The 12,076-nt window shown below is 38.2% G+C and overlaps 1 protein-coding gene across 3 annotated transcripts in view; it reads right to left on the bottom strand.

Annotated features, from left to right (window-relative positions):
- The window catches only part of LOC109621807 (signal-induced proliferation-associated 1-like protein 2), a 273,361-nt gene that overhangs the window by 189,845 nt on the left and 71,440 nt on the right, over nucleotides 1-12,076 (bottom strand). The gene's annotated exons all lie outside the window — the stretch shown is intronic.

Below are 12,076 nucleotides of genomic sequence, written 5' to 3'. Positions count from 1 at the left end.
CCAGCGAGGTTCCAGGAGTCCCGAAAAGTTTCCAGGAGGCATCTGGAGCATTTCAGGGGCTCTAGAAGGTTCTAAGGGGAGCATGGGGTTCATAAACCACGTTCATAAACCACGGGTACTTGGGGGGGGGGGGGGACAAAAGTCTACGATACTGGAGGGGGGTCTGAGATGGCCAAAATTTGGTCTACGTAGTTTATGAACAGCCCCTAAGGGGAGTTTCAAGGAATCTAAAACGGTACCAGGGGGAGTGTCAGAGGGTCCCAGGGGCGTTCCAGGAAGTTGCAGAGGTTCTCAGACAGTTTCAAGAGGGGTTCCAAAAGGTCTCTGGGGTTCCCAGAAGACCTCAGGTGGTTTCAGGGGTGTCACGGGTGTTATAGCGTTTCACAGGGGGTTCAAAGGGGATCCAAGAGGAGTTCCAGAAGGTCCCTGGGGATCCCAGTAGTGTTAGTGGGGTAGTGTTGTACTGCAATGTATCAGAAGTTACTGAAAAATGTGTGTATCTAATAACCCATATGAGATGTGACAGCTGCAACTCATTCAGGTGTTCATTAAAAATAACAAAACATTATCTTTTAAACACATTATTCCATTTTAGTTTTTTGAATCTGAACGCAACTGTTTCAGCTCATAGCGTTTACCTCACCATAAGTATTATCAGAACTCCAAATCACAGCTCGCTTTCCAAATCCGGCTTCCCATGTTCTGGGAACAATACATAAAACAGAGGCTTCCGACCCCACAAGGTAATCTAAATTAAACATTTCCGCTTTAAATTACGACCGCCGAATTATAAAACAGCGAGAGAGTCGGAATTCTGTTTTTCTTTTTATACTATTCTACCACGTGATAAAACCCAACGTGGCATCCGATATCCCATCAGAGGAACGAAAATATTGAAGCGAATCTCTGCTGCAACAGAACTAAAAAAAAACTGAGAAATATGAGAACATAAAACTGGGGAATCAAAACCGGGATGCAACTGAACCGGAGAGGTCGGATCACAATTAATTACTACATATACCTCTCCAAATGGCTGCAACTGAAAGATCCAAAACAAAACGAGAACCATTCTCGCCCGAAGAATAGGAAACAAGTGAGCGCCTCAACAATGCTGCTACGTATAGCTTTGCTCTTCTGATGGTGTTGTGTTTGAAGAATTATTATCTAACGCGCAGCTCATATATCATCTCCGACGGCGTCGTCGTCGTCTTTTGTGAGTTATTCTATCCACCACCACCAGCACCACCGACACAGACTCCGGAGTCCGGACGGGACGTTGGAACCGAGGCGCTGACAGTTTTACGAGTTGAGCTGTTGCTTCTGTGGCGCTTCCGAAAATTAAAAGAGATCCAAAATAATGACCACCGACGAACTCGTCGTCGTCGTCGTCTTTCCTCAATGAAAACATAAGTGGGTGTCAAGTGTTTGATTGTACCCCGAATGGTGCTGGCTGGGGGATTTATTGAATGAATATAGGGGAGCTGGGAGATATTCATTAGAAATTTAGTACGATTAGAAAGATACAAGGCCTTGAAAGGGTGGGCATACATTTTCCGACTAGCGAGAAACGATGCAATTAAACTTGAGATGTTGGTGTTGTTTGGTTACAAATATTTTTGCAAAACTTTTGTGACAAATTATACAAAAACATTTTGAATCAACCGGGCGATGAACCCAGACATGGTCATCAGAGAATACCCACGCGCTTACCGCTTCGACTATATGGGTTCTGAAAAGCATACATTAACTTATGTACCTAATGTAAGTAAATAATAATTATATGTTGAAAATAACAGTAAAGTTATTAATTATCTACAACTGAGGGTGATAAAACTCCGATAAGTTTTCTTAGCCGGTCTAAATGGGGGGCTGTGTTCCAAAGTTAATATAATAGGGGAGAGGCGTCAGCAGATTGATGACCAACCAGTTCAGATAAGTTTGACATAATTAGACCTATTCATGGAGTGAGAGATGGATAATGGCTCTCGAGCGAGACTATGATGCTGATGGGTGGTGTTATTAGGAGGAATGCTGCAGCAACAACGTCGAGCTGGAGCTATAATGGGCGCTGCACATGTGTGTTATGTTATGGAAGTATGAGGCGATGCACGATGCCATAGTGATGATCTGTGGATGATGGTATGAAATATTTGTTTCAATTTATGGCTAGCGTGTTTGTTTAGAAAATTGTGTGAGAGAGATTGTGACTCGTTTGTCGGGCGATGAAGAATGGAATGTGTTGTGTTTTCTTTCTTAGGTTTGTTAACGACTATGAGAAGTTATAATGCTGACAGAAAGTATGACATATTGGACGCATAACGATACACTTAGACTGAGGTGAAACAAATTTTACGCAAAGTAAGGTAAGCGAAATTTTTTCGACGGGTGTGCTTCGCCTTAATCAGCAAGCGACGACAGAATTTAGTTCTCTTTCGGCCAACGATGTAGCAATTGATGGATGCATATGAATTGGTGAGCTCGTTTCATGCTAGTGTATTGTTTCTTGAGATCAAAAATAAAACATTTTACCACAATGTTCTCTCTCTCTTCTTGGCGTAACGTCCTCATTGGGACAAAGCCTGCTTCTCAGCTTAGTGTTCTATGAGCACTTCCACAGTTATTAACTGAGAGCTTCCTCTGCCAATGACCATTTTGCATGCGTATATCGTGTGGCAGGCACGAAGATACTCTATGCCCAAGGAAGTCAAGGAAATTTCCTTTACGAAAAGATCCTGGACCGACCGGGAATCGAACCCGTCACCCTCAGCATGGTCATGCTGAATACCCGTGCGTTTACCGCCTCGGCTATATGGGCCCACAATGTTAATAGACATGAAACTTTTATGCATTTTCTTGCAGACATTTCCCATATAGGAAGTCTACTTCAAAGTTACACCTAATCTAAAAGCGCAATACCTCCAGCAACGTCATCTTCCGACACCGCACACTCTAAACAGGTGACTCATAAACTAATAGTCACAGTTTCATCATCGCCATCATTATATTGCCATATTACCCCGCACACAGCACTATTTAGGTGTCTGTTAATAGATCTCATCATCACCCACCCCATCCTACTTGCTTCGGTGCAAATGGCTCCAGCTTTAACCCAAGAAGAGAACACCGCCGCTCGCTGCCATCAAACGACCGTGCCGAGGTGGAATATAGATGATGCAGTGTTTGCAAATGAGGCATCTTCCGCGGGGTCCACCGTGCGCGCAGCCATCCATGTCCGATTTCCTCATACACACACACACACCGCGCCGCGCCAATCAATAATCCTCAGTGAATACTCGCCGTTCGCGGTTGCCTCCAGAATTAGCATAATTCTGCGCAACCAGTTAATGATTCACGTTTTTTCTATCATTTCGTTCGTTTTTCGCCCCGACTGGCAGAGCTGAGGTTGCTGACTGGTTCATCAGTCAGTCAGTCCAGTCAATGATGGCTGCTATAGGTGGGTCCCACCAACGAGAGTCACGTTTTGTTCGATATGGAATTATAATAAGTGATAAATTTCGCGGGAAACGAGATCGCATGTTGACGGCACATTGGACGGAATTCGTACGATAGAGAGACAGAAATTAGACACATCGAGTTGCGATTCCTAACAAATACTTAACGAATTGTACACCACATTTGCCAAACGCTTGCGGCAGTGCAAAAATCAGCAGTACAAACTGTTGAGTTTGCGTCATTTTTTTACTGGACTTAAGAGTTCCTAACATCCCTATCCTTTTCGGGTAGTCCGTAAGGACGTGGCCGGCGCCGTCATTGACCCAAACAAGATTGGAGCTCTCGGAACGTGTAAGTTGAGAATGATGAGCTTATCCCAAGCCTCAAGCTAGCTCTGATCAATCACGGAGTACGGTTACCAATGCTTATCAGTAACAAATTGCTTACAGTGCAAAAACAGTTCAAGATGGGTACTACAGCGTCACCACACTCTAGTGTTTGCTAGTAATTTTCTATTGGCGACAGTAAACAAAATATTTCACTGCGCATCGGGATGACCCTAGTATCTGCTAATAATAACCCTCCTGGCGACAGTTGAAAAAATACCCATAGCGCGTCCGAATGACCGCACCCTAGTGCTAAGCGGAAATTGTCTATTGGCGACAGTAAAAAAATACACAGCATGTTCGGATGACCACACCATAGTGTCAGTCATTTTGTCTCACAGCGACAGTGGAAAACAGTCCAGGATTCGTTCGGATGACCGCATCCTAATGTATTATAGTAGTTATCTCTTGACAGATTTTAGTAAAGTATTTTAATCAGCGCGTGTTTTATCTCGTAAAGTTATATTTTTTTATCTTTTTGTTATTCGTGAATTGGATATTATTTCTCTGCATAAAACAAACGTACATACATAAATAAACGTACAACCAGCGAACGATGCCCATTAGGGTGTCCCAAAACATAGAAAGTGTCTAAACGTCAACTTGCTCACCCTAAAAATGATAGATTAGGGTCTTAGAAACAATAGTTCCATACACGAAAACTCAATCAAAAAATATTTATCGATTTTATGGATTTTTTTTATTTGGTGCTTTTACCAAGAAAATGCTCATGTGAGTTGAAAAATAAAAGAAATAGAGTGGAGCGGACCTGGTGTGATGGTTAGAACACTTGACTATCACACCGAGGACCTGGGATCGAATCCCACTTCCGACAAACTCGCAAAATGTGAGTTCTTCCTTCGGGAGGGAAGTAAAGCGTGGGTCCCGACATGAACTAGCCTAGGGCTAAAAATCTCATTAATACAGACAAAAAAAAGAAATAAAAGTCATCAATCTCAGTAAATCATAATTCTGGGTCCTACAAACAAAGTTTGCAGGGAATAGGTCATCAAAGTTGATTTCATATATTTGGCATTAGTATTTTTTTTTTTGTCTGTATTTACGAGATTTTTAACCCTAGGCTAGTTCATCTCGGGACCAACGCTTTACTTCCCTTCCGAAGGAAGAACCCACATTTTGTGAGTATGTCGGGAGTGTGATTCGATCCCAGGTCCTCGGTGTGATAGTCTTGTGTTCTAACCACCACACCAGGTCCGCTCCAAGTAAAAATATCTAAAAAAGACATTTTTTTCACAATTTTTTTTCTAAAATGCTCAATTTATAAGGTTTTTGAAATTTTTCCCGTAATTGACAATTGAGGGAGTTAGAAGCAAAGGGGTGTAAGTTTTTTTTTGTTTTTATTAATGTGTATTTCAACTAACAGCTAATTCTACACTTAAAAGGGGTGTAAGTGACAAAAACCCACATTCGAGTAAATGCGGTTTAAAGTTTTTCACCAATTTTTCATCCCATACAAAATGTATGGAGTTTCAAAACCGACCAAATTTTCTACGATTCATTGTATTTTTTCTAATCATTGTAAAATTAATCTTAAAAAGTTCCTGAAAGCTTGAAATCTAAAGAATATTTTGATATGTTCAGCTTAAAATCGACAAAATGGTCAGTTACACCTTTTTGATTCTGGGCCCCTCAATTCCCTTATTTAATAGCAAATTTGCGAAGATTGTTTCGGCCGACGATGGTTTTGAGCTATCTCCTTCATGTGTTGAGAGAATGGTATAATAGTGATAACACAATCAATGAAAAATCGTGTTCTCTAACGTTATTCGTTTTTGATCTCTAGTTTCTATGACTACCATGCAAATAAAACAGAACATGACATATATTTGACATAAGAGTCTGTGCAAGTACACATTTTTGAAGAATTTTTGGAATTCTAAATGGAAGCAAGTAAACTTTTCGACACTTTTTCTGTTTTGGGACATAAATTGGTGAGCTCGTTTCGTGCTATTGTTTTCTTATGAAAATTCAATTAATATTAATATTTTAAATAAATAGAGAATTTAAAAAAAATCATCTAAGAAGTTTGCGAATTCTGCATTTAATGAACACAAACATTTTAATACAACAAGGTCAACAACAATTTTCCTTAATTATTTGGGAGACAAACCAGCGTAGGGCTGAATCTGCAAGTCTCAAAAATAAAGAAAATTAAAAAGTTTTTTTTATATCTAACCTAGAATTGCTTCAGAAAACCATTCATTTATTTCATAACTTCTGCAGAGACTCTTACAAAAATCTAAGGATCCCTAAAGCAAACCTTCCAATGATTACTTCAGAAATTCTTGCATGTTTTCCATTTTTTTAATCGTTCAGAAATTCTTGTACAGATTCTGAAAAAAATGATAAATTCCTACAGCATGCAAATTCTTGCACTCCTTCCAACATTTGTCAGAAACATTTTAAAAATTTCTTCAGAAATTCCACCAAGGTTTCTTCTGGAAATTTCTCAAAGGTTTCTTCCAGAAATTCCCCCAAGAACTCTTTCACAGATCCATTAAATAAATCCTCTGAAGATTTAATCTGAATTTATCTTCAGAGTTTGCTTCAGAAAATCTTGCAGAAATTCCATCGAAAATTCCACTACGAAATCTTCCATAAATTTCACAAAGGTATCTTTTCAAAAATCTTGCATGGATTGATTCGGAGAACCAGAGATCCTTTCAGAAATTCGTTCAGATTTTTTTTTCAGAAAGTTCTTTAGATATTTATCTAGAAATTTATCCACAATTCATCCATTTTCCACAAATTTCATCAGAAATTCATTCAAAGATTTTCGGGGGGATTCCTTCGTAAATTTGTCAAAGGTTTCCACCAAAAATTCCCCAAGGAATTTCTTCACAGTTTCTTTCAAAAAATCCCACGACGATTCGTTCAAAATATCTTTTCAGGAATTGCTTCAGAAATACCTCCATCCTTTAGAAATTGCACTAGGAATTTTTCTAGAAACTTGACAGATTTTTTTTGTAGAAAATCGGGCATGGCAATCTTCAGGAATTTATCCAGGATTTTTTTTATAGAAAATCTTTCAAAGCATTTATTCAGGAATCCCTTTAGATATTTACTCAATAATTAATCCTGAAACTGTTTTAGAAAACCCTCATCAGAAATTTCTTTGGAAATTCTTGTAGAGATTAGTCAATACATTTCCCGAAGAATTCCTATAGCAAACCTTCCATTGATTACTTCAGAAATTCTTGAATTTTTCCAAAATATTTCAGAAAATCTTCCAAAAATTCCTCTGGAAATTTTTTTAAAGTTTCCACCAAAAATTTCCCCAGGAATTTCTTCAGATTTTTTCAAAAAATGCTCCCAAGATTCATTCAAAACTTCTCTTTAGGAATTGCTGCAGAAAAGAACTTTTTAAGGAATGGAGCGAACCTGGTGTGGTGGTTAGAACACAAGACTATCACGCCGAGGGCCTGAGATCGAATCCCTCTTCCGACATACTCACATAATGTGAGATCTTCCTTCTGAAAGGAAGTAAAGCGTGGGTTTCGAGATGAACTAGCCTAGGGTTAAAAATCTCGTTAATACAACAAAATCTTTAAGGAAATCTTGCATGGGTTGCTGCAGAATTTAATCCACGGATTTTTCGGAAATTTTCGGAATTTTCTTTAGAAACCCTTGTAAAGATTCTACAAGAAAATTCTCGAAGCAAACCTATTTCCTACAGCACACCAAAGATTACTTCGGAAGTTCATGCATGAATTGAGGAAAATTCTAGGGATTCCTTTAGAAATTAGTTTAAAGATGTCTTCAGAAGTTTCTCCAAGTACATGAGAAAAGACAATTAGAAAATTTTCAACAGATTCCTTCTGAAATTCCTCCCCAGATCTCATCGATTTCATCAATTCATTCGGATAGTTCCTCAATGTCCATTAAAAATTTCTTGAGGAATTCTTTCAGAAAATCCTCCATAGGTTGCTTCAAAAATTCCTCTAAGAATTTTTTCAGAATTTTTCCAGAGACCCCGAAGAAATTTCTTTTAGACCTTGTACCGACTTTTCGAATCCTCTAAGCAGAATACCCTTCTTTTAGAGTTTTTTCCTCTTTTATAAACGAGATTTTTAGCCCAGGGCTAGATCATCTCGGGACCACGGCTTCGATCAAAGGTGATCGGCGTCATAGTCACGTGCTGTAACCATCACATCAGGTCTGCTCCATTCTTCAAGTGTTTCTTTGGAAAACATTTCATAGATTTCCTTATTAATTTCACCATGGATGTTTTTAGAAAATTCTTCAAGATTTTCCACAGATTCCTTCAGAAATTCTACCAGCGATTCTTTCAATAAATCTTCCAGAGATTCTTTAAGAAATCCACAAATCTTCTATGGATACCTTTAGAAATTTCCCCTGGGGTTCGTTTAGGAATCGTTCTAATGATTTCTCAAGAATTTCTTCAAGAAATACTCTATAAAACTTTTTTTGGAGTACTTCTAAAATGCGGCATGAATTCCTTTACAAATTCTTACAAAAAATATTTAAAAAAAATCTTCTAGGGGATTCTCTCGGAAAAACTTCCAAAGATTTCTTCCGATATTGTTTAAGCTGAAAATCGAAAGTTAAAAATTCCTTCAACGATTTCTTTGAAATTGTTTCACATATTATTCTGGGGATTCTTTCAAAATTTCTTCCAGATTTGAAATTTGTGATTCAAAAATTCGTCTAGATGTTTCTTCAGAAATTGCTTCAAGGAGTCCTTTAGGAAAACTTGCGTTTGATGAGTTCCTTCAGTAATTCCTCCAGGGATACTTTCAAAAACTCTTTCACGGATTTCTTCAGAAATTATTCCAGGAATTCCTTCAAAAAATCTTCCAAAAATACTTTCAGAAATTCTTCAGACATTCTTCCAAGGATTCTTTAGAAAATCCTTCTAGTGGTTTCTTCAACAATTCTTCCAGATAACTGTTTCAAGAATTTATTCAGGATTTTTTTCATTGGAACTTCCCGAAAGGATGTATCCAGAGGATTATCCAAAGATTCTTGTATGATTTCTTTATGTTCAAGTTCTTTCATCAGAAATTCCTCCAAAGATTCCTGCAGAAGTTCAGGGATTCCTCCGTGTATTTTTTTTAGAAATTTCTCCAGGATTTTCTACAAGTTTCTTCAGGAATTTAACCATTGATTTTTTCAGGGTCTCATTCAGCAATTTATCTCCAAATATTTCCTGGCAATTTCTACAGAAGATCTTACAGAAATGCCCCAAGTCTTCCTAGACATATTTACAAAAGCCAAAGGCTCGTTTCTACAAGCATTTTTCTTCTCCAGGGGATTCCATAGAAAAAAAAACAAAGATTACTTCAGATATTCGTCGGTGATTCCTTCTGAAAATCGGAAAATCATGATTCCTTCAGAAATGTCTTCAAAGTGTATGTCATGTATTCTCTCAAAGATTCCTTTAGAAATTCCTCCATGAATTTCTTCAGGAATTCCTCTGGAGATTCCTCCAGAAATTTCCCTCAAGGGTTCCTTTCGGGAAATCCCCACTATTTTAAGAGATAAATTAGGCCTAGGGATTTTTACTTCATAAATAAGTAATAATAGTAATAGTTTCATGATTTCCTTTCAAAATTAGTTCATGGGATTCCTTCAGAAGTCACTCCAAGAATAGTTTCATATAATCCTCCCGTTCTATCAAAAATTTCTCCAGGGATTTCTTCAGGGATTTTTAGAAAGATTTTTAGAAAGATTATTTAAAATATTCTTCTAGCGGTTTCTTCAGAAAAAATTGCAGAGATTTTCCCTGAAAATATTCCTTTACGAATTTCGTCAGGGTTTTCTCCAGGGGCGCCATTACCGAAGGAATATATCCAACTGTTCGTCCAGGGATTGTTGCATGATTCATTCCAGTGATTCCAACAGGAACTTCTCTAGAGATTACAGCGTCAGTTCAGAGATTTATTCAGACATTCCTTCGGGTATTTCTCAGTTTTTTTTTTCAGAAATGCCTATAAAATTTTCTTCAAGGAATTTATCCACTAATTCTTTCAGGAACTTTCAGGAACACGCAGAAAAATAACATATATTAGAACCAAATTTATAAAGACTTCATTTCTAAGTCGCGAGGTTTGTTGAATCAAAAAAAATATTTCTTTGTTTTCAATATTGGAGAATGCACATCGCCAAGCAAGATGATTCAGTTTTACCCTCAGCTTTTCAAGAGCAGATCTAGCCGTGAACGATAGCTCGCTATCAGTGAAACACATTATAACAGTACCCGTGTTCGATTCTCGCATGTCTTTTTTTATTTCGCTGTCATTTTTAAACAAAAATAGACTTAGAGTCTATGTATATTTGTTTCTAAAAAATATAGGCTTTGAAATAACAAAATTGTTTTGATTCAAAGCAGTAATGTTTTAGATTCAAAGCAAAAAAGTATTTGAAACTAAAATCAATCCGCGAAGGCTTGATTTTAGAAACAATGAAAAGAATGCTTTGAAACTAATACCAAATGCATTAGATTCAAAGCAAAATGGTATTAAGCCGTGGTTCAATGATTTATTTTCTTTGATTCAAAGCACTTTATTTTTGAGTTTAATATATTTTTTCTGCGTGAATTCTTTCCTACGATTTTTTGCAGAAGTTCTTCAGAATTTTAAGACGTGTTTCTAGGAATATTAGTTTTTTAGGTTTATCCATATGTTTCTCCTGATATTGCTCTAGGAATTTCCTCGGAAAATCCTCCTTTGATGTTACAGTGATTGTTGCCAGGGTTCCTCTAGGGATTCTTCTCAGAATTCCTTCAAAGATTTCTACAGAAAATTCTTCAGGAATTTATTTAGAAATTTCTTCAGAGATCCATCAAGAAATTCGTCTAGTGATTTCTTCTGAAGTTTCTCAAGAAGTTCTTTCAGAAATATCCCAAGAAACTCCTTTAGTACAGCAAGGGTTCCTTCATGAGCTTCATCAGAAATTTCTTCAGTAATTCTTCCATTTTTGTTCCAGAAATGTCTAAGGATTTCCATTGAAAATCTTCTGAAATTCTGAAAGATTCTTTCAGAAATTGCACCAGCAGTTCCTTCAACATAATCACGGGGGGATCCTTCAAAGATTCTTCCAGGAATTCTTGATTCTTCCAGCGATTTTTTTTTTGAGAAACGCAATTTTTTTTATCAGACACCGTTTTGCTTTTTTTTTTGGAATAGGAAAACAAATCTCACAAAAAAATTAAATTAAGATGAGGATTACATTCTGGTCATAGTTCACCCACTCGTTTGTTGTGAGTGAAGTAGTGATCATAAAATCTTTGAGTTGGGAAGAGCTTATTTTTTTCTGTGTGCTTTCAAAGCTGAAATTTTTGGACATTATTGTTTTGACTCGCTAGCTTTACGGTCATTGTAGTTAGAGATGATGACTTACCCATCGTCCCATTAGTACTTATTTTGCATAAAGTGTCTGCGTTGGATGAACAGAACTACTAAGCCTAGTTTAGTGTTGGCACCGTAATTTTTAAGTGCTCAGCACCCCCACAAGGCCACTTATTAGATTCCCTCGTTGCACCCTTAAGTTCCTTCAAATAACCTGTCCACGACGATGGTGGCGTCCACCGCGGTGGTGACTGGCAAGATGAAGGTGACCCGAAATGAGGTGAAAATTAATTTCTTCATTTTTCTCTGCATCATCTCATCATCGTGAAGCTTAGGCTCGTGCTCGTACCGTAAACGTCGCGGATGCCCACCTGGCGTGGGATGATCAAGTCCCATCTCCTCTCAAATATGGTAAAATAATAATGGAACAGTCCGCGCTGCTCGTCGTCGTCGTCGGTTGGAGGTTGCTACGATGTGCGGAGTAATTGATGTTCAACCTCGCGTCAAGTGGCGAAGTTGCGGCAACTGCGCTGCTGCTGGTTATTTTGAATAGAATTGACCGAACATACCGATGGGAAAGAAGCGTCACGTTGGTCGGTCGTACTCACTTATCTGATCGTTCATTTGGCAGAAAATTTTACGAACAATTGTCAGGTGTGGAGCCCACCACCGGGTGGCGAACAACGACCATTCGGCGCGGGTCGGACCACGTGTGACGTGAGGAGGGAATGACCAAGCCAAAATTTCATCAACCTTTAGTTGGTGCGGATACGTACGTGGGGTTTGAACCATAGCTCGCTTTCGTGTAATCGGGGGATTATAAATCGTGAGATCTATTGTTTTGTAGACGGATGATTTTCCTGTGATTTACACGTGATTTTTCGGAGTAGAGGTCGTTTTCACGGA

Source organism: Aedes albopictus, chromosome 2 (genome assembly GCF_035046485.1).
Source record: "Aedes albopictus strain Foshan chromosome 2, AalbF5, whole genome shotgun sequence".
Classification (NCBI taxonomy): Eukaryota; Metazoa; Arthropoda; class Insecta; order Diptera; family Culicidae; genus Aedes; species Aedes albopictus.
This window is presented reverse-complemented; position numbering and strand designations above follow the sequence as displayed.